Here is a 21,569-nt window from a genome sequence, read left to right as displayed (position 1 = left end):
GTGGCCATGTTCTATAGGTGACTTCCAAGTCAGCCATATTGCATGGGGGACATTGTGCTGGTTGTCTTGTATAGGTGACTTCCAAGTCAGCCATATTGCATGGGGGACATTGTGCTGGTTGTGTTGTATAGGTGACTTCCAAATCAGCCATATTGCATGGGGGACATTGTTCTGGTTGTATTGTATAGGTGACTTCCAAGTCAGGCATATTGCATGGGGGACATTGTGCTGGTTGTATTGTATAGGTGACTTCCAAGTCAGCCATATTGCATGGGGGACATTGTGCTGGTGGCCATGTCCTATAGGTGACTTCCAAGTCAGCCATATTGCATGGGGGACATTGTGCTGGTTGTCTTGTATAGGTGACTTCCAAGTCAGCCATATTGCATGGGGGACATTGTGCTGGTTGTATTGTATAGGTGACTTCCAAGTCAGCCATATTGCATGGGGGACATTGTGCTGGTTGCCATGTTGTATAGGTGACTTCCAAGTCAGCCATATTGCATGGGGGACATTGTGCTGGTGGCCATGTTCTATAGGTGACTTCCAAGTCAGCCATATTGCATGGGGGACATTGTGCTGGTTGTCTTGTATAGGTGACTTCCAAGTCAGCCATATTGCATGGGGGACATTGTGCTGGTTGTGTTGTATAGGTGACTTCCAAATCAGCCATATTGCATGGGGGACATTGTTCTGGTTGTATTGTATAGGTGACTTCCAAGTCAGGCATATTGCATGGGGGACATTGTGCTGGTTGTATTGTATAGGTGACTTCCAAGTCAGCCATATTGCATGGGGGACATTGTGCTGGTGGCCACGTCCTATAGGTGACTTCCAAGTCAGCCATATTGCATGGGGGACATTGTGCTGGTTGTCTTGTATAGGTGACTTCCAAGTCAGCCATATTGCTTGGGGGACATTGTGCTGGTTGTATTGTATAGGTGACTTCCAAGTCAGCCATATTGCATGGGGGACATTGTGCTGGTTGCCATGTTGTATAGGTGACTTCCAAGTCAGCCATATTGCATGGGGGACATTGTGCTGGTGGCCATGTTCTATAGGTGACTTCCAAGTCAGCCATATTGCATTTGGGACATTGTGCTGGTTGTCTTGTATAGGTGACTTCCAAGTCAGCCATATTGCATGGGGGACATTCTGCTGGTTGTCTTGTATAGGTGACTTCCAAGTCAGCCATATTGCTTGGGGGACATTGTGCTGGTTGTATTGTATAGGTGACTTCCAAGTCAGCCATATTGCATGGGGGACATTGTGCTGGTTGCCATGTTGTATAGGTGACTTCCAAGTCAGCCATATTGCATGGGGGACATTGTGCTGGTGGCCATGTTCTATAGGTGACTTCCAAGTCAGCCATATTGCATTTGGGACATTGTGCTGGTTGTATTGTATAGGTGACTTCCAAGTCAGCCATATTGCATGGGGGACATTGTGCTGGTTGTATTGTATAGGTGACTTCCAAGTGAGCCATATTGCTTGGGGGACATTTAGCTGGTGGCCATGTTCTATAGGTGACTTCCAAGTCAGCCATATTGCATGGGGGACATTGTGCTGGTTGCCATGTCCTATAGGTGGCTTCCAAGTCAGCCATATTGCATGGGGGACATTGTGCTGGTTGTCTTGTATAGGTGACTTCCAAGTGAGCCATATTGCTTGGGGGACATTGTGCTGGTTGCCATGTTCTATAGGTGACTTCCAAGTCAGCCATATTGCTTGGGGGACATTGTGCTGGTGGCCATGTTCTATAGGTGACTTCCAAGTCAGCCATATTGCTTGGGGGACATTGTGCTGGTTGCCATGTTGTATAGGTGACTTCCAAGTCAGCCATATTGCATGGGGGACATTGTGCTGGTGGCCATGTTCTATAGGTGACTTCCAAGTCAGCCATATTGCATGGGGGACATTGTGCTGGTTGCCATGTTGTATAGGTGACTTCCAAGTCATCCATATTGCATGGGGGACATTGTGCTGGTGGCCATGTTCTATAGGTGACTTCCAAGTCAGCCATATTGCATGGGGGACATTGTGCTGGTTGTCTTGTATAGGTGACTTCCAAATCAGCCATATTGCATGGGGGACATTGTGCTGGTTATATTGTATAGGTGACTTCCAAGTCAGCCATATTGCATGGGGGACATTGTGCTGGTTGTATTGTATAGGTGACTTCCAAGTCAGCCATATTGCATGGGGGACATTGTGCTGGTGGCCATGTCCTATAGGTGACTTCCAAGTCAGCCATATTGCTTGGGGGACATTGTGCTGGTTGTATTGTATAGGTGACTTCCAAGTCAGCCATATTGCATGGGGGACATTGTGCTGGTTGCCATGTTGTATAGGTGACTTCCAAGTCAGCCATATTGCATGGGGGACATTGTGCTGGTGGCCATGTTCTATAGGTGACTTCCAAGTCAGCCACATTGCATGGGGGACATTGTGCTGGTTTCTTGTATAGGTGACTTCCAAGTCAGCCATATTGCATGGGGGACATTGTGCTGGTTGCCATGTTGTATAGGTGACTTCCAAGTCAGCCATATTGCTTGGGGAACATTGTGCTGGTTGCCATGTCCTATAGGTGACTTCCAAGTCAGCCATATTGCATGGGGAACATTGTGCTGGTTGTGTTGTATAGGTGACTTCCAAATCAGCCATATTGCATGGGGGACATTGTGCTGGTTGTATTGTATAGGTGACTTCCAAGTCAGCCATATTGCATGGGGGACATTGTGCTGGTTGCCATGTTGTATAGGTGACTTCCAAGTCAGCCATATTGCTTGGGGAACATTGTGCTGGTTGCCATGTCCTATAGGTGACTTCCAAGTCAGCCATATTGCATGGGGAACATTGTGCTGGTTGTGTTGTATAGGTGACTTCCAAATCAGCCATATTGCATGGGGGACATTGTGCTGGTTGTATTGTATAGGTGACTTCCAAGTCAGCCATATTGCATGGGGGACATTGTGCTGGTGGCCATGTCCTATAGGTGACTTCCAAGTGAGCCATATTGCATGGGGGACATTGTGCTGGTTGTCTTGTATAGGTGACTTCCAAGTCAGCCATATTGCTTGGGGGACATTGTGCTGGTTGTATTGTATTGGTGACTTCCAAGTCAGCCATATTGCATGGGGGACATTGTGCTGGTTGCCATGTTGTATAGGTGACTTCCAAGTCAGCCATATTGCATGGGGGACATTGTGCTGGTGGCCATGTTCTATAGGTGACTTCCAAGTCAGCCATATTGCATTTGGGACATTGTGCTGGTTGTCTTGTATAGGTGACTTCCAAGTCAGCCATATTGCATGGGGGACATTGTGCTGGTTGTGTTGTATAGGTGACTTCCAAATCAGCCATATTGCATGGGGGACATTGTGCTGGTTGTATTGTATAGGTGACTTCCAAGTCAGCCATATTGCATGGGGGACATTGTGCTGGTGGCCATGTCCTATAGGTGACTTCCAAGTCAGCCATATTGCATGGGGGACATTGTGCTGGTTGTCTTGTATAGGTGACTTCCAAGTCAGCCATATTGCTTGGGGGACATTGTGCTGGTTGTATTGTATAGGTGACTTCCAAGTCAGCCATATTGCATGGGGACATTGTGCTGGTGGCCGTGTTCTATAGGTGACTTCCAAGTCAGCCATATTGCATTTGGGACATTGTGCTGGTTGTCTTGTATAGGTGACTTCCAAGTCAGCCATATTGCATGGGGGACATTGTGCTGGTTGCATGTTGTATTGGTGACTTCCAAGTCAGCCATATTGCATGGGGGACATTGTGCTGGTTGTGTTGTATAGGTGACTTCCAAGTCAGCCATATTGCATGGGGGACATTGTGCTGGTTGTATTGTATAGGTGACTTCCAAGTCAGCCATATTGCATGGGGGACATTGTGCTGGTTGTATTGTATAGGTGACTTCCAAGTGAGCCATATTGCTTGGGGGACATTGTGCTGGTGGCCATGTTCTATAGGTGACTTCCAAGTCAGCCATATTGCATGGGGGACATTTTGCTGGTTGCCATGTCCTATAGGTGACTTCCAAGTCAGCCATATTGCATGGGGGACATTGTGCTGGTGGCCATGTTGTAAAGGTGACTTCCAAGTCAGCCATATTGCATGGGGGACATTGTGCTGGTTGCCATGTTGTATAGGTGACTTACAAGTCAGCCATATTGCATGGGGGACATTGTGCTGGTTGCCATGTTCTATAGGTGACTTGCAAGTCAGCCATATTGCTTGGGGGACATTGTGCTGGTTGCCATGTTGTATAGGTGACTTCCAAGTCAGCCATATTGCTTGGGGGACATTGTGCTGGTTGCCATGTTGTATAGGTGACTTCCAAGTCAGCCATATTGCATGGGGGACATTGTGCTGGTGGCCATGTTCTATAGGTGACTTCCAAGTCAGCCATATTGCATGTGGGACATTGTGCTGGTTGTCTTGTATAGGTGACTTCCAAGTCAGCCATATTGCATGGGGGACATTGTGCTGGTTGTGTTGTATAGGTGACTTCCAAATCAGCCATATTGCATGGGGGACATTGTGCTGGTTGTATTGTATAGGTGACTTCCAAGTCAGCCATATTGCACGGGGGACATTGTGCTGGTTGTATTGTATAGGTGACTTCCAAGTCAGCCATATTGCATGGGGGACATTGTGCTGGTGGCCATGTCCTATAGGTGACTTCCAAGTCAGCCATATTGCATGGGGGACATTGTGCTGGTGGCCATGTCCTATAGGTGACTTCCAAGTCAGCCATATTGCATGGGGGACATTGTGCTGGTTGTCTTGTATAGGTGACTTCCAAGTCAGCCATATTGCATGGGGGACATTGTGCTGGTTGTATTGTATAGGTGACTTCCAAGTCAGCCATATTGCATGGGGGACATTGTGCTGGTTGCCATGTTGTATAGGTGACTTCCAAGTCAGCCATATTGCATGGGGGACATTGTGCTGGTGGCCATGTTCTATAGGTGACTTCCAAGTCAGCCATATTGCATGGGGGACATTGTGCTGGTTGTCTTGTATAGGTGACTTCCAAGTCAGCCATATTGCATGGGGGACATTGTGCTGGTTGTGTTGTATAGGTGACTTCCAAATCAGCCATATTGCATGGGGGACATTGTTCTGGTTGTATTGTATAGGTGACTTCCAAGTCAGGCATATTGCATGGGGGACATTGTGCTGGTTGTATTGTATAGGTGACTTCCAAGTCAGCCATATTGCATGGGGGACATTGTGCTGGTGGCCACGTCCTATAGGTGACTTCCAAGTCAGCCATATTGCATGGGGGACATTGTGCTGGTTGTCTTGTATAGGTGACTTCCAAGTCAGCCATATTGCTTGGGGGACATTGTGCTGGTTGTATTGTATAGGTGACTTCCAAGTCAGCCATATTGCATGGGGGACATTGTGCTGGTTGCCATGTTGTATAGGTGACTTCCAAGTCAGCCATATTGCATGGGGGACATTGTGCTGGTGGCCATGTTCTATAGGTGACTTCCAAGTCAGCCATATTGCATTTGGGACATTGTGCTGGTTGTCTTGTATAGGTGACTTCCAAGTCAGCCATATTGCATGGGGGACATTCTGCTGGTTGTCTTGTATAGGTGACTTCCAAGTCAGCCATATTGCTTGGGGGACATTGTGCTGGTTGTATTGTATAGGTGACTTCCAAGTCAGCCATATTGCATGGGGGACATTGTGCTGGTTGCCATGTTGTATAGGTGACTTCCAAGTCAGCCATATTGCATGGGGGACATTGTGCTGGTGGCCATGTTCTATAGGTGACTTCCAAGTCAGCCATATTGCATTTGGGACATTGTGCTGGTTGTATTGTATAGGTGACTTCCAAGTCAGCCATATTGCATGGGGGACATTGTGCTGGTTGTATTGTATAGGTGACTTCCAAGTGAGCCATATTGCTTGGGGGACATTTAGCTGGTGGCCATGTTCTATAGGTGACTTCCAAGTCAGCCATATTGCATGGGGGACATTGTGCTGGTTGCCATGTCCTATAGGTGGCTTCCAAGTCAGCCATATTGCATGGGGGACATTGTGCTGGTTGTCTTGTATAGGTGACTTCCAAGTGAGCCATATTGCTTGGGGGACATTGTGCTGGTTGCCATGTTCTATAGGTGACTTCCAAGTCAGCCATATTGCTTGGGGGACATTGTGCTGGTGGCCATGTTCTATAGGTGACTTCCAAGTCAGCCATATTGCTTGGGGGACATTGTGCAGGTTGCCATGTTGTATAGGTGACTTCCAAGTCAGCCATATTGCATGGGGGACATTGTGCTGGTGGCCATGTTCTATAGGTGACTTCCAAGTCAGCCATATTGCATGGGGGACATTGTGCTGGTTGCCATGTTGTATAGGTGACTTCCAAGTCATCCATATTGCATGGGGGACATTGTGCTGGTGGCCATGTTCTATAGGTGACTTCCAAGTCAGCCATATTGCATGGGGGACATTGTGCTGGTTGTCTTGTATAGGTGACTTCCAAATCAGCCATATTGCATGGGGGACATTGTGCTGGTTATATTGTATAGGTGACTTCCAAGTCAGCCATATTGCATGGGGGACATTGTGCTGGTTGTATTGTATAGGTGACTTCCAAGTCAGCCATATTGCATGGGGGACATTGTGCTGGTGGCCATGTCCTATAGGTGACTTCCAAGTCAGCCATATTGCTTGGGGGACATTGTGCTGGTTGTATTGTATAGGTGACTTCCAAGTCAGCCATATTGCATGGGGGACATTGTGCTGGTTGCCATGTTGTATAGGTGACTTCCAAGTCAGCCATATTGCATGGGGGACATTGTGCTGGTGGCCATGTTCTATAGGTGACTTCCAAGTCAGCCACATTGCATGGGGGACATTGTGCTGGTTTCTTGTATAGGTGACTTCCAAGTCAGCCATATTGCATGGGGGACATTGTGCTGGTTGCCATGTTGTATAGGTGACTTCCAAGTCAGCCATATTGCTTGGGGAACATTGTGCTGGTTGCCATGTCCTATAGGTGACTTCCAAGTCAGCCATATTGCATGGGGAACATTGTGCTGGTTGTGTTGTATAGGTGACTTCCAAATCAGCCATATTGCATGGGGGACATTGTGCTGGTTGTATTGTATAGGTGACTTCCAAGTCAGCCATATTGCATGGGGGACATTGTGCTGGTTGCCATGTTGTATAGGTGACTTCCAAGTCAGCCATATTGCTTGGGGAACATTGTGCTGGTTGCCATGTCCTATAGGTGACTTCCAAGTCAGCCATATTGCATGGGGAACATTGTGCTGGTTGTGTTGTATAGGTGACTTCCAAATCAGCCATATTGCATGGGGGACATTGTGCTGGTTGTATTGTATAGGTGACTTCCAAGTCAGCCATATTGCATGGGGGACATTGTGCTGGTGGCCATGTCCTATAGGTGACTTCCAAGTGAGCCATATTGCATGGGGGACATTGTGCTGGTTGTCTTGTATAGGTGACTTCCAAGTCAGCCATATTGCTTGGGGGACATTGTGCTGGTTGTATTGTATTGGTGACTTCCAAGTCAGCCATATTGCATGGGGGACATTGTGCTGGTTGCCATGTTGTATAGGTGACTTCCAAGTCAGCCATATTGCATGGGGGACATTGTGCTGGTGGCCATGTTCTATAGGTGACTTCCAAGTCAGCCATATTGCATTTGGGACATTGTGCTGGTTGTCTTGTATAGGTGACTTCCAAGTCAGCCATATTGCTTGGGGGACATTGTGCTGGTTGCCATGTTGTATAGGTGACTTCCAAGTCAGCCATATTGCATGGGGGACATTGTGCTGGTGGCCATGTTCTATAGGTGACTTCCAAGTCAGCCATATTGCATGGGGGACATTGTGCTGGTTGCCATGTTGTATAGGTGACTTCCAAGTCATCCATATTGCATGGGGGACATTGTGCTGGTGGCCATGTTCTATAGGTGACTTCCAAGTCAGCCATATTGCATGGGGGACATTGTGCTGGTTGTCTTGTATAGGTGACTTCCAAATCAGCCATATTGCATGGGGGACATTGTGCTGGTTATATTGTATAGGTGACTTCCAAGTCAGCCATATTGCATGGGGGACATTGTGCTGGTTGTATTGTATAGGTGACTTCCAAGTCAGCCATATTGCATGGGGGACATTGTGCTGGTGGCCATGTCCTATAGGTGACTTCCAAGTCAGCCATATTGCTTGGGGGACATTGTGCTGGTTGTATTGTATAGGTGACTTCCAAGTCAGCCATATTGCATGGGGGACATTGTGCTGGTTGCCATGTTGTATAGGTGACTTCCAAGTCAGCCATATTGCATGGGGGACATTGTGCTGGTGGCCATGTTCTATAGGTGACTTCCAAGTCAGCCACATTGCATGGGGGACATTGTGCTGGTTTCTTGTATAGGTGACTTCCAAGTCAGCCATATTGCATGGGGGACATTGTGCTGGTTGCCATGTTGTATAGGTGACTTCCAAGTCAGCCATATTGCTTGGGGAACATTGTGCTGGTTGCCATGTCCTATAGGTGACTTCCAAGTCAGCCATATTGCATGGGGAACATTGTGCTGGTTGTGTTGTATAGGTGACTTCCAAATCAGCCATATTGCATGGGGGACATTGTGCTGGTTGTATTGTATAGGTGACTTCCAAGTCAGCCATATTGCATGGGGGACATTGTGCTGGTTGCCATGTTGTATAGGTGACTTCCAAGTCAGCCATATTGCTTGGGGAACATTGTGCTGGTTGCCATGTCCTATAGGTGACTTCCAAGTCAGCCATATTGCATGGGGAACATTGTGCTGGTTGTGTTGTATAGGTGACTTCCAAATCAGCCATATTGCATGGGGGACATTGTGCTGGTTGTATTGTATAGGTGACTTCCAAGTCAGCCATATTGCATGGGGGACATTGTGCTGGTGGCCATGTCCTATAGGTGACTTCCAAGTGAGCCATATTGCATGGGGGACATTGTGCTGGTTGTCTTGTATAGGTGACTTCCAAGTCAGCCATATTGCTTGGGGGACATTGTGCTGGTTGTATTGTATTGGTGACTTCCAAGTCAGCCATATTGCATGGGGGACATTGTGCTGGTTGCCATGTTGTATAGGTGACTTCCAAGTCAGCCATATTGCATGGGGGACATTGTGCTGGTGGCCATGTTCTATAGGTGACTTCCAAGTCAGCCATATTGCATTTGGGACATTGTGCTGGTTGTCTTGTATAGGTGACTTCCAAGTCAGCCATATTGCATGGGGGACATTGTGCTGGTTGTGTTGTATAGGTGACTTCCAAATCAGCCATATTGCATGGGGGACATTGTGCTGGTTGTATTGTATAGGTGACTTCCAAGTCAGCCATATTGCATGGGGGACATTGTGCTGGTGGCCATGTCCTATAGGTGACTTCCAAGTCAGCCATATTGCATGGGGGACATTGTGCTGGTTGTCTTGTATAGGTGACTTCCAAGTCAGCCATATTGCTTGGGGGACATTGTGCTGGTTGTATTGTATAGGTGACTTCCAAGTCAGCCATATTGCATGGGGACATTGTGCTGGTGGCCGTGTTCTATAGGTGACTTCCAAGTCAGCCATATTGCATTTGGGACATTGTGCTGGTTGTCTTGTATAGGTGACTTCCAAGTCAGCCATATTGCATGGGGGACATTGTGCTGGTTGCATGTTGTATTGGTGACTTCCAAGTCAGCCATATTGCATGGGGGACATTGTGCTGGTTGTGTTGTATAGGTGACTTCCAAGTCAGCCATATTGCATGGGGGACATTGTGCTGGTTGTATTGTATAGGTGACTTCCAAGTCAGCCATATTGCATGGGGGACATTGTGCTGGTTGTATTGTATAGGTGACTTCCAAGTGAGCCATATTGCTTGGGGGACATTGTGCTGGTGGCCATGTTCTATAGGTGACTTCCAAGTCAGCCATATTGCATGGGGGACATTTTGCTGGTTGCCATGTCCTATAGGTGACTTCCAAGTCAGCCATATTGCATGGGGGACATTGTGCTGGTGGCCATGTTGTAAAGGTGACTTCCAAGTCAGCCATATTGCATGGGGGACATTGTGCTGGTTGCCATGTTGTATAGGTGACTTACAAGTCAGCCATATTGCATGGGGGACATTGTGCTGGTTGCCATGTTCTATAGGTGACTTGCAAGTCAGCCATATTGCTTGGGGGACATTGTGCTGGTTGCCATGTTGTATAGGTGACTTCCAAGTCAGCCATATTGCTTGGGGGACATTGTGCTGGTTGCCATGTTGTATAGGTGACTTCCAAGTCAGCCATATTGCATGGGGGACATTGTGCTGGTGGCCATGTTCTATAGGTGACTTCCAAGTCAGCCATATTGCATGTGGGACATTGTGCTGGTTGTCTTGTATAGGTGACTTCCAAGTCAGCCATATTGCATGGGGGACATTGTGCTGGTTGTGTTGTATAGGTGACTTCCAAATCAGCCATATTGCATGGGGGACATTGTGCTGGTTGTATTGTATAGGTGACTTCCAAGTCAGCCATATTGCACGGGGGACATTGTGCTGGTTGTATTGTATAGGTGACTTCCAAGTCAGCCATATTGCATGGGGGACATTGTGCTGGTGGCCATGTCCTATAGGTGACTTCCAAGTCAGCCATATTGCATGGGGGACATTGTGCTGGTTGTCTTGTATAGGTGACTTCCAAGTCAGCCATATTGCTTGGGGGACATTGTGCTGGTTGTATTGTATAGGTGACTTCCAAGTCAGCCATATTGCATGGGGGACATTGTGCTGGTTGCCATGTTGTATAGGTGACTTCCAAGTCAGCCATATTGCATGGGGGACATTGTGCTGGTGGCCATGTTCTATAGGTGACTTCCAAGTCAGCCATATTGCATTTGGGACATTGTGCTGGTTGTCTTGTATAGGTGACTTCCAATCAGCCATATTGCATGGGGGACATTGTGCTGGTTGTATTGTATAGGTGACTTCCAAGTCAGCCATATTGCATGGGGGACATTGTGCTGGTGGCCATGTCGTATAGGTGACTTCCAAGTCAGCCATATTGCATGGGGGACATTGTGCTGGTTGTCTTGTATAGGTGACTTCCAAGTCAGCCATATTGCTTGGGGGACATTGTGCTGGTTGTATTGTATAGGTGACTTCCAAGTCAGCCATATTGCATGGGGGACATTGTGCTGGTTGCCATGTTGTATAGGTGACTTCCAAGTCAGCCATATTGCATGGGGGACATTGTGCTGGTGGCCATGTTCTATAGGTGACTTCCAAGTCAGCCATATTGCATTTGGGACATTGTGCAGGTTGTATTGTATAGGTGACTTCCAAGTCAGCCATATTGCATGGGGGACATTGTGCTGGTTGTATTGTATAGGTGACTTCCAAGTGAGCCATATTGCTTGGGGGACATTTAGCTGGTGGCCATGTTCTATATGTGACTTCCAAGTCATCCATATTGCATGGGGGACATTGTGCTGGTTGCCATGTCCTATAGGTGACTTCCAAGTCAGCCATATTGCATGGGGGACATTGTGCTGGTTGTCTTGTATAGGTGACTTCCAAGTCAGCCATATTGCTTGGGGGACATTGTGCTGGTTGCCATGTCCTATAGGTGACTTCCAAGTCAGCCATATTGCATGGGGGAAATTGTGCTGGTTGTCTTGTATAGGTGACTTTTAAGTCAGCAATATTGCTTGGGGCACATTGTGCTGGTTGCCATGTTCTATAGGTGACTTGCAAGTCAGCCATATTGCTTGGGGGACATTGTGCTGGTTGCCATGTTGTATAGGTGACTTCCAAGTCAGCCATATTGGATGGGGGACATTGTGCTGGTGGCCATGTTCTATAGGTGACTTCCAAGTCAGCCATATTGCATGGGGGACATTGTGCTGGATGTCTTGTATAGGTGACTTCCAAATCAGCCATATTGCATGGGGGACATTGTGCTGGTTGCCATGTTGTATAGGTGACTTCCAAGTCAGCCATATTGCATGGGGGACATTGTGCTGGTGGCCATGTTCTATAGGTGACTTCCAAGTCAGCCATATTGCATTTGGGACATTGTGCTGTTTGTCTTGTATAGGTGACTTCCAAGTCAGCCATATTGCATGGGGGACATTGTGCTGGTTGTATTGTATAGGTGACGTCCAAGTCAGCCATATTGCATGGGGGACATTGTGCTGGTGGCCATGTCGTATAGGTGACTTCCAAGTCAGCCATATTGCATGGGGGACATTGTGCTGGTTGTCTTGTATAGGTGACTTCCAAGTCAGCCATATTGCTTGGGGGACATTGTGCTGGTTGTATTGTATAGGTGACTTCCAAGTGAGCCATATTGCTTGGGGGACATTGTGCTGGTGGCCATGTTCTATAGGTGACTTCCAAGTCAGCCATATTGCATGGGGGACATTTTGCTGGTTGCCATGTCCTATAGGTGACTTCCAAGTCAGCCATATTGCATGGGGGACATTGTGCTGGTGGCCATGTTGTAAAGGTGACTTCCAAGTCAGCCATATTGCATGGGGGACATTGTGCTGGTTGCCATGTTGTATAGGTGACTTACAAGTCAGCCATATTGCATGGGGGACATTTTGCTGGTTGCCATGTTCTATAGGTGACTTGCAAGTCAGCCATATTGCTTGGGGGACATTGTGCTGGTTGCCATGTTGTATAGGTGACTTCCAAGTCAGCCATATTGCATGGGGGACATTGTGCTGGTGGCCATGTTCTATAGGTGACTTCCAAGTCAGCCATATTGCATGTGGGACATTGTGCTGGTTGTCTTGTATAGGTGACTTCCAAGTCAGCCATATTGCATGGGGGACATTGTGCTGGTTGTGTTGTATAGGTGACTTCCAAATCAGCCATATTGCATGGGGGACATTGTGCTGGTTGTATTGTATAGGTGACTTCCAAGTCAGCCATATTGCACGGGGGACATTGTGCTGGTTGTATTGTATAGGTGACTTCCAAGTCAGCCATATTGCATGGGGGACATTGTGCTGGTGGCCATGTCCTATAGGTGACTTCCAAGTCAGCCATATTGCATGGGGGACATTGTGCTGGTTGTCTTGAATAGGTGACTTCCAAGTCAGCCATATTGCTTGGGGGACATTGTGCTGGTTGTATTGTATAGGTGACTTCCAAGTCAGCCATATTGCATGGGGGACATTGTGCTGGTTGCCATGTTGTATAGGTGACTTCCAAGTCAGCCATATTGCATGGGGGACATTGTGCTGGTGGCCATGTTCTATAGGTGACTTCCAAGTCAGCCATATTGCATTTGGGACATTGTGCTGGTTGTCTTGTATAGGTGACTTCCAATCAGCCATATTGCATGGGGGACATTGTGCTGGTTGTATTGTATAGGTGACTTCCAAGTCAGCCATATTGCATGGGGGACATTGTGCTGGTGGCCATGTCGTATAGGTGACTTCCAAGTCAGCCATATTGCATGGGGGACATTGTGCTGGTTGTCTTGTATAGGTGACTTCCAAGTCAGCCATATTGCTTGGGGGACATTGTGCTGGTTGTATTGTATAGGTGACTTCCAAGTCAGCCATATTGCATGGGGGACATTGTGCTGGTTGCCATGTTGTATAGGTGACTTCCAAGTCAGCCATATTGCATGGGGGACATTGTGCTGGTGGCCATGTTCTATAGGTGACTTCCAAGTCAGCCATATTGCATTTGGGACATTGTGCTGGTTGTATTGTATAGGTGACTTCCAAGTCAGCCATATTGCATGGGGGACATTGTGCTGGTTGTATTGTATAGGTGACTTCCAAGTGAGCCATATTGCTTGGGGGACATTTAGCTGGTGGCCATGTTCTATATGTGACTTCCAAGTCATCCATATTGCATGGGGGACATTGTGCTGGTTGCCATGTCCTATAGGTGACTTCCAAGTCAGCCATATTGCATGGGGGACATTGTGCTGGTTGTCTTGTATAGGTGACTTCCAAGTCAGCCATATTGCTTGGGGGACATTGTGCTGGTTGCCATGTCCTATAGGTGACTTCCAAGTCAGCCATATTGCATGGGGGAAATTGTGCTGGTTGTCTTGTATAGGTGACTTTTAAGTCAGCAATATTGCTTGGGGCACATTGTGCTGGTTGCCATGTTCTATAGGTGACTTGCAAGTCAGCCATATTGCTTGGGGGACATTGTGCTGGTTGCCATGTTGTATAGGTGACTTCCAAGTCAGCCATATTGGATGGGGGACATTGTGCTGGTGGCCATGTTCTATAGGTGACTTCCAAGTCAGCCATATTGCATGGGGGACATTGTGCTGGATGTCTTGTATAGGTGACTTCCAAATCAGCCATATTGCATGGGGGACATTGTGCTGGTTGCCATGTTGTATAGGTGACTTCCAAGTCAGCCATATTGCATGGGGGACATTGTGCTGGTGGCCATGTTCTATAGGTGACTTCCAAGTCAGCCATATTGCATTTGGGACATTGTGCTGTTTGTCTTGTATAGGTGACTTCCAAGTCAGCCATATTGCATGGGGGACATTGTGCTGGTTGTATTGTATAGGTGACGTCCAAGTCAGCCATATTGCATGGGGGACATTGTGCTGGTGGCCATGTCGTATAGGTGACTTCCAAGTCAGCCATATTGCATGGGGGACATTGTGCTGGTTGTCTTGTATAGGTGACTTCCAAGTCAGCCATATTGCTTGGGGGACATTGTGCTGGTTGTATTGTATAGGTGACTTCCAAGTCAGCCATATTGCATGGGGGACATTGTGCTGGTTGCCATGTTGTATAGGTCACTTCCAAGTCAGCCATATTGCATGGGGGACATTGTGCTGGTTGCCATGTTCTATAGGTGACTTCCAAGTCAGCCATATTGCATTTACGACATTGTGCTGGTTGTATTGTATAGGTGACTTCAAAGTCAGCCATATTGCATGGGGGACATTGTGCTGGTTGTATTGTATAGGTGACTTCCAAGTGAGCCATATTGCTTGGGGGACATTTAGCTGGTGGCCATGTTCTATAGGTGACTTCCAAGTCAGCCATATTGCATGGAGGACATTGTGCTGGTTGCCATGTCCTATAGGTGACTTCCAAGTCAGCCATATTGCATGGGGGACATTGTGCTGGTTGTCTTGTATAGGTGACTTCCAAGTCAGCCATATTGCTTGGGGGACATTGTGCTGATTGCCATGTTCTATAGGTGACTTCCAAGTCAGCCATATTGCTTGGGGGACATTGTGCTGGTGGCCATGTTCTATAGGTGACTTCCAAGTCAGCCATATTGCTTGGGGGACATTGTGCTGGTGGCCATGTTCTATAGGTGACTTCCAAGTCAGCCATATTGCTTGGGGGACATTGTGCTGGTGGCCATGTTCTATAGGTGACTTCCAAGTCAGCCATATTGCATTTGGGACATTGTGCTGTTTGTCTTGTATAGGTGACTTCCAAGTCAGCCATATTGCATGGGGGACATTGTGCTGGTTGTATTGTATAGGTGACGTCCAAGTCAGCCATATTGCATGGGGGACATTGTGCTGGTGGCCATGTCGTATAGGTGACTTCCAAGTCAGCCATATTGCATGGGGGACATTGTGCTGGTTGTCTTGTATAGGTGACTTCCAAGTCAGCCATATTGCTTGGGGGACATTGTGCTGGTTGTATTGTATAGGTGACTTCCAAGTCAGCCATATTGCATGGGGGACATTGTGCTGGTTGCCATGTTGTATAGGTCACTTCCAAGTCAGCCATATTGCATGGGGGACATTGTGCTGGTTGCCATGTTCTATAGGTGACTTCCAAGTCAGCCATATTGCATTTACGACATTGTGCTGGTTGTATTGTATAGGTGACTTCAAAGTCAGCCATATTGCATGGGGGACATTGTGCTGGTTGTATTGTATAGGTGACTTCCAAGTGAGCCATATTGCTTGGGGGACATTTAGCTGGTGGCCATGTTCTATAGGTGACTTCCAAGTCAGCCATATTGCATGGAGGACATTGTGCTGGTTGCCATGTCCTATAGGTGACTTCCAAGTCAGCCATATTGCATGGGGGACATTGTGCTGGTTGTCTTGTATAGGTGACTTCCAAGTCAGCCATATTGCTTGGGGGACATTGTGCTGATTGCCATGTTCTATAGGTGACTTCCAAGTCAGCCATATTGCTTGGGGGACATTGTGCTGGTGGCCATGTTCTATAGGTGACTTCCAAGTCAGCCATATTGCTTGGGGGACATTGTGCTGGTGGCCATGTTCTATAGGTGACTTCCAAGTCAGCCATATTGCTTGGGGGACATTGTGCTGGTTGCCATGTTGTATAGGTGACTTCCAAGTCAGCCATATTGCATGGGGGACATTGTGCTGGTGGCCATGTTCTATAGGTGACTTCCAAGTCAGCCATATTGCAAGGGGGACATTGTGCTGGTTGCCATGTTGTATAGGTGACTTCCAAGTCAGCCATATTGCATGGGGGACATTGTGCTGGTGGCCATGTTCTATAGGTGACTTCCAAGTCAGCCATATTGCATGGGGGACATTGTGCTGGTTGTGTTGTATAGGTGACTTCCAAATCAGCCATATTGCATGGGGGACATTGTGCTGGTTGTATTGTATAGGTGATTTCCAAGTCAGCCATATTGCATGGGGGACATTGTGCTGGTGGCCATGTCCTATAGGTGACTTCCAAGTCAGCCATATTGCATGGGGGACATTGTGCTGGTTGTCTTGTATAGGTGACTTCCAAGTCAGCCATATTGCTTGGGGGACATTGTGCTGGTTGTATTGTATAGGTGACTTCCAAGTCAGCCATATTGCATGGGGGACATTGTGCTGGTGGCCATGTTCTATAATTGACTTCCAAGTCAGCCACATTGCATGGGGGACATTGTGCTGGTTTCTTGTATAGGTGACTTCCAAGTCAGCCATATTGCATGGGGGACATTGTGCTGGTTGTATTGTATAGGTGACTTCCAAGTCAGCCATATTGCATGGGGGACATTGTGCTGGTGGCCATGTCCTATAGGTGACTTCCAAGTCAGCCATATTGCATGGGGGACATTGTGCTGGTTGTCTTGTATAGGTGACTTCCAAGTCAGCCATATTGCTTGGGGGACATTGTGCTGGTTGTATTGTATAGGTGACTTCCAAGTCAGCCATATTGCATGGGGGACATTGTGCTGGTTGCCATGTTGTATAGGTCACTTCCAAGTCAGCCATATTGCATGGGGGACATTGTGCTGGTGGCCATGTTCTATAGGTGACTTCCAAGTCAGCCATATTGCATTTGGGACATTGTGCTGGTTGTATTGTATAGGTGACTTCCAAGTCAGCCATATTGCATGGGGGACATTGTGCTGGTTGTATTGTATAGGTGACTTCCAAGTGAGCCATATTGCTTGGGGGACATTTAGCTGGTGGCCATGTTCTATAGGTGACTTCCAAGTCAGCCATATTGCATGGGGGACATTGTGCTGGTTGCCATGTCCTATAGGTGACTTCCAAGTCAGCCATATTGCATGGGGGACATTGTGCTGGTTGTCTTGTATAGGTGACTTCCAAGTCAGCCATATTGCTTGGGGGACATTGTGCTGGTTGCCATGTTCTAAAGGTGACTTCCAAGTCAGCCATATTGCTTGGGGGACATTGTGCTGGTGGCCATGTTCTATAGGTGACTTCCAAGTCAGCCATATTGCTTGGGGGACATTGTGCTGGTGGCCATGTTCTATAGGTGACTTCCAAGTCAGCCATATTGCTTGGGGGACATTGTGCTGGTTGCCATGTTGTATAGGTGACTTCCAAGTCAGCCATATTGCATGGGGGACATTGTGCTGGTGGCCATGTTCTATAGGTGACTTCCAAGTCAGCCATATTGCATGGGGGACATTGTGCTGGTGGCCATGTTCTATAGGTGACTTCCAAGTCAGCCATATTGCATGGGGGACATTGTGCTGGTTGTGTTGTATAGGTGACTTCCAAATCAGCCATATTGCATGGGGGACATTGTGCTGGTTGTATTGTATAGGTGACTTCCAAGTCAGCCATATTGCATGGGGGACATTGTGCTGGTTGTATTGTATAGGTGATTTCCAAGTCAGCCATATTGCATGGGGGACATTGTGCTGGTGGCCATGTCCTATAGGTGACTTCCAAGTCAGCCATATTGCATGGGGGACATTGTGCTGGTTGTCTTGTATAGGTGACTTCCAAGTCAGCCATATTGCTTGGGGGACATTGTGCTGGTTGTATTGTATAGGTGACTTCCAAGTCAGCCATATTGCATGGGGGACATTGTGCTGGTTGCCATGTTGTATAGGTGACTTCCAAGTCAGCCATATTGCATGGGGGACATTGTGCTGGTGGCCATGTTCTATAGGTGACTTCCAAGTCAGCCACATTGCATGGGGGACATTGTGCTGGTTTCTTGTATAGGTGACTTCCAAGTCAGCCATATTGCATGGGGGACATTGTGCTGGTTGTATTGTATAGGTGACTTCCAAGTCAGCCATATTGCATGGGGGACATTGTGCTGGTTGTATTGTATAGGTGATTTCCAAGTCAGCCATATTGCATGGGGGACATTGTGCTGGTGGCCATGTCCTATAGGTGACTTCCAAGTCAGCCATATTGCATGGGGGACATTGTGCTGGTTGTCTTGTATAGGTGACTTCCAAGTCAGCCATATTGCTTGGGGGACATTGTGCTGGTTGTATTGTATAGGTGACTTCCAAGTCAGCCATATTGCATGGGGGACATTGTGCTGGTGGCCATGTTCTATAGGTGACTTCCAAGTCAGCCATATTGCATGGGGGACATTGTGCTGGTTGCCATGTTGTATAGGTGACTTCCAAGTCAGCCATATTGCATGGGGGACATTGTGCTGGTGGCCATGTTCTATAGGTGACTTCCAAGTCAGCCATATTGCATGGGGGACATTGTGCTGGTTGTGTTGTATAGGTGACTTCCAAATCAGCCATATTGCATGGGGGACATTGTGCTGGTTGTATTGTATATGTGACTTCCAAGTCAGCCATATTGCATGGGGGACATTGTGGTGGTTGTATTGTATAGGTGATTTCCAAGTCAGCCATATTGCATAGGGGACATTGTGCTGGTGGCCATGTCCTATAGGTGACTTCCAAGTCAGCCATATTGCATGGGGGACATTGTGCTGGTTGTCTTGTATAGGTGACTTCCAAGTCAGCCATATTGCTTGGGGGACATTGTGCTGGTTGTATTGTATAGGTGACTTCCAATTCAGCCATATTGCATGGGGGACATTGTGCTGGTTGCCATGTTGTATAGGTGACTTCCAAGTCAGCCATATTGCATGGGGGACATTGTGCTGGTGGCCATGTTTTATAGGTGACTTCCAAGTCAGCCACATTGCATGGGGGACATTGTGCTGGTTTCTTGTATAGGTGACTTCCAAGTCAGCCATATTGCATGGGGGACATTGTGCTGGTTGCCATGTTGTATAGGTGACTTCCAAGTCTGCCATATTGCATGGGGGACATTGTGCTGGTTGCCATGTTGTATAGGTGACTTCCAAGTCAGCCATATTGCATGGGGGACATTGTGCTGGATGCCATGTTGTATAGGTGACTTCCAAGTGAGCCATATTGCATGGGGGATATTGTGCTGGTTGTGTTGTATAGGTGACTTCCAAGTCAGCCATATTGCATGGGGGACATTGTGCTGGTTGTGTTGTATAGGTGACTTCCAAGTCAGCCATATTGCATGGGGGACATTGTGCTGGTTGTATTATATAGGTGACTTCCAATTCAGCCATATTGCATGGGGGACATTGTGCTGGTTGTATTGTATAGGTGACTTCCAAGTGAGCCATATTGCTTGGGGGACATTGTGCTGGTGGCCATGTTCTATAGGTGACTTTCAAGTCAGCCATATTGCATGGGGGACATTGTGCTGGTTGCCATGTCCTATAGGTGACTTCCAAGTCAGCCATATTGCATGGGGGACATTGTGCTGGTTGCCATGTTGTATAGGTGACTTCCAAGTGAGCCATATTGCTTGGGGGACATTGTGCTGGTTGTGTTGTATAGGTGACTTCCAAGTCAGCCGTGTTGCATGGGGGACATTGTGCTGGTTGTATTGTATAGGTGACTTCCAAGTCAGCCATATTGCATGGGGGACATTGTGCTGGTTGCCATGTTGTATAGGTGACTTCCAAGTCAGCCATATTGCATGGGGGACATTGTGCTGGTGGCCATGTTCTATAGGTGACTTCCAAGTCAGCCATATTGCATTTGGGACATTGTGCTGGTTGTATTGTATAGGTGACTTCCAAGTCAGCCATATTTCATGGGGGACATTGTGCTGGTTGTATTGTATAGGTGACTTCCAAGTGAGCCATATTGCTTGGGGGACATTTAGCTGGTGGCCATGTTCTATAGGTGACTTCCAAGTCAGCCATATTGCATGGGGGACATTGTGCTGGTGGCCATGTTCTATAGGTGACTTCCAAGTCAGCCATATTGCATGGGGGACATTGTGCTGGTTGTCTTGTATAGGTGACTTCCAAGTCAGCCATATTGCTTGGGGGACATTGTGCTGGTTGCCATGTCCTATAGGTGACTTCCAAGTCAGCCATATTGCATGGGGGAAATTGTGCTGGTTGTCTTGTATAGGTGACTTTTAAGTCAGCAATATTGCTTGGGGCACATTGTGCTGGTTGCCATGTTCTATAGGTGACTTGCAAGTCAGCCATATTGCTTGGGGGACATTGTGCTGGTTGCCATGTTGTATAGGTGACTTCCAAGTCAGCCATATTGGATGGGGGACATTGTGCTGGTGGCCATGTTCTATAGGTGACTTCCAAGTCAGCCATATTGCATGGGGGACATTGTGCTGGATGTCTTGTATAGGTGACTTCCAAATCAGCCATATTGCATGGGGGACATTGTGCTGGTTGCCATGTTGTATAGGTGACTTCCAAGTCAGCCATATTGCATGGGGGACATTGTGCTGGTGGCCATGTTCTATAGGTGACTTCCAAGTCAGCCATATTGCATTTGGGACATTGTGCTGTTTGTCTTGTATAGGTGACTTCCAAGTCAGCCATATTGCATGGGGGACATTGTGCTGGTTGTATTGTATAGGTGACGTCCAAGTCAGCCATATTGCATGGGGGACATTGTGCTGGTGGCCATGTCGTATAGGTGACTTCCAAGTCAGCCATATTGCATGGGGGACATTGTGCTGGTTGTCTTGTATAGGTGACTTCTAAGTCAGCCATATTGCTTGGGGGACATTGTGCTGGTTGTATTGTATAGGTGACTTCCAAGTCAGCCATATTGCATGGGGGACATTGTGCTGGTTGCCATGTTGTATAGGTCACTTCCAAGTCAGCCATATTGCATGGGGGACATTGTGCTGGTTGCCATGTTCTATAGGTGACTTCCAAGTCAGCCATATTGCATTTACGACATTGTGCTGGTTGTATTGTATAGGTGACTTCAAAGTCAGCCATATTGCATGGGGGACATTGTGCTGGTTGTATTGTATAGGTGACTTCCAAGTGAGCCATATTG

This window comes from Petromyzon marinus, unplaced genomic scaffold (genome assembly GCF_048934315.1).
Source record: "Petromyzon marinus isolate PM22_M1 ecotype Great Lakes invasive population unplaced genomic scaffold, UKy_Petmar_22M1.pri1.0 PM_G_Scaffold_2, whole genome shotgun sequence".
Classification (NCBI taxonomy): Eukaryota; Metazoa; Chordata; class Hyperoartia; order Petromyzontiformes; family Petromyzontidae; genus Petromyzon; species Petromyzon marinus.
Note: the sequence above shows the minus strand (reverse complement) of the source record.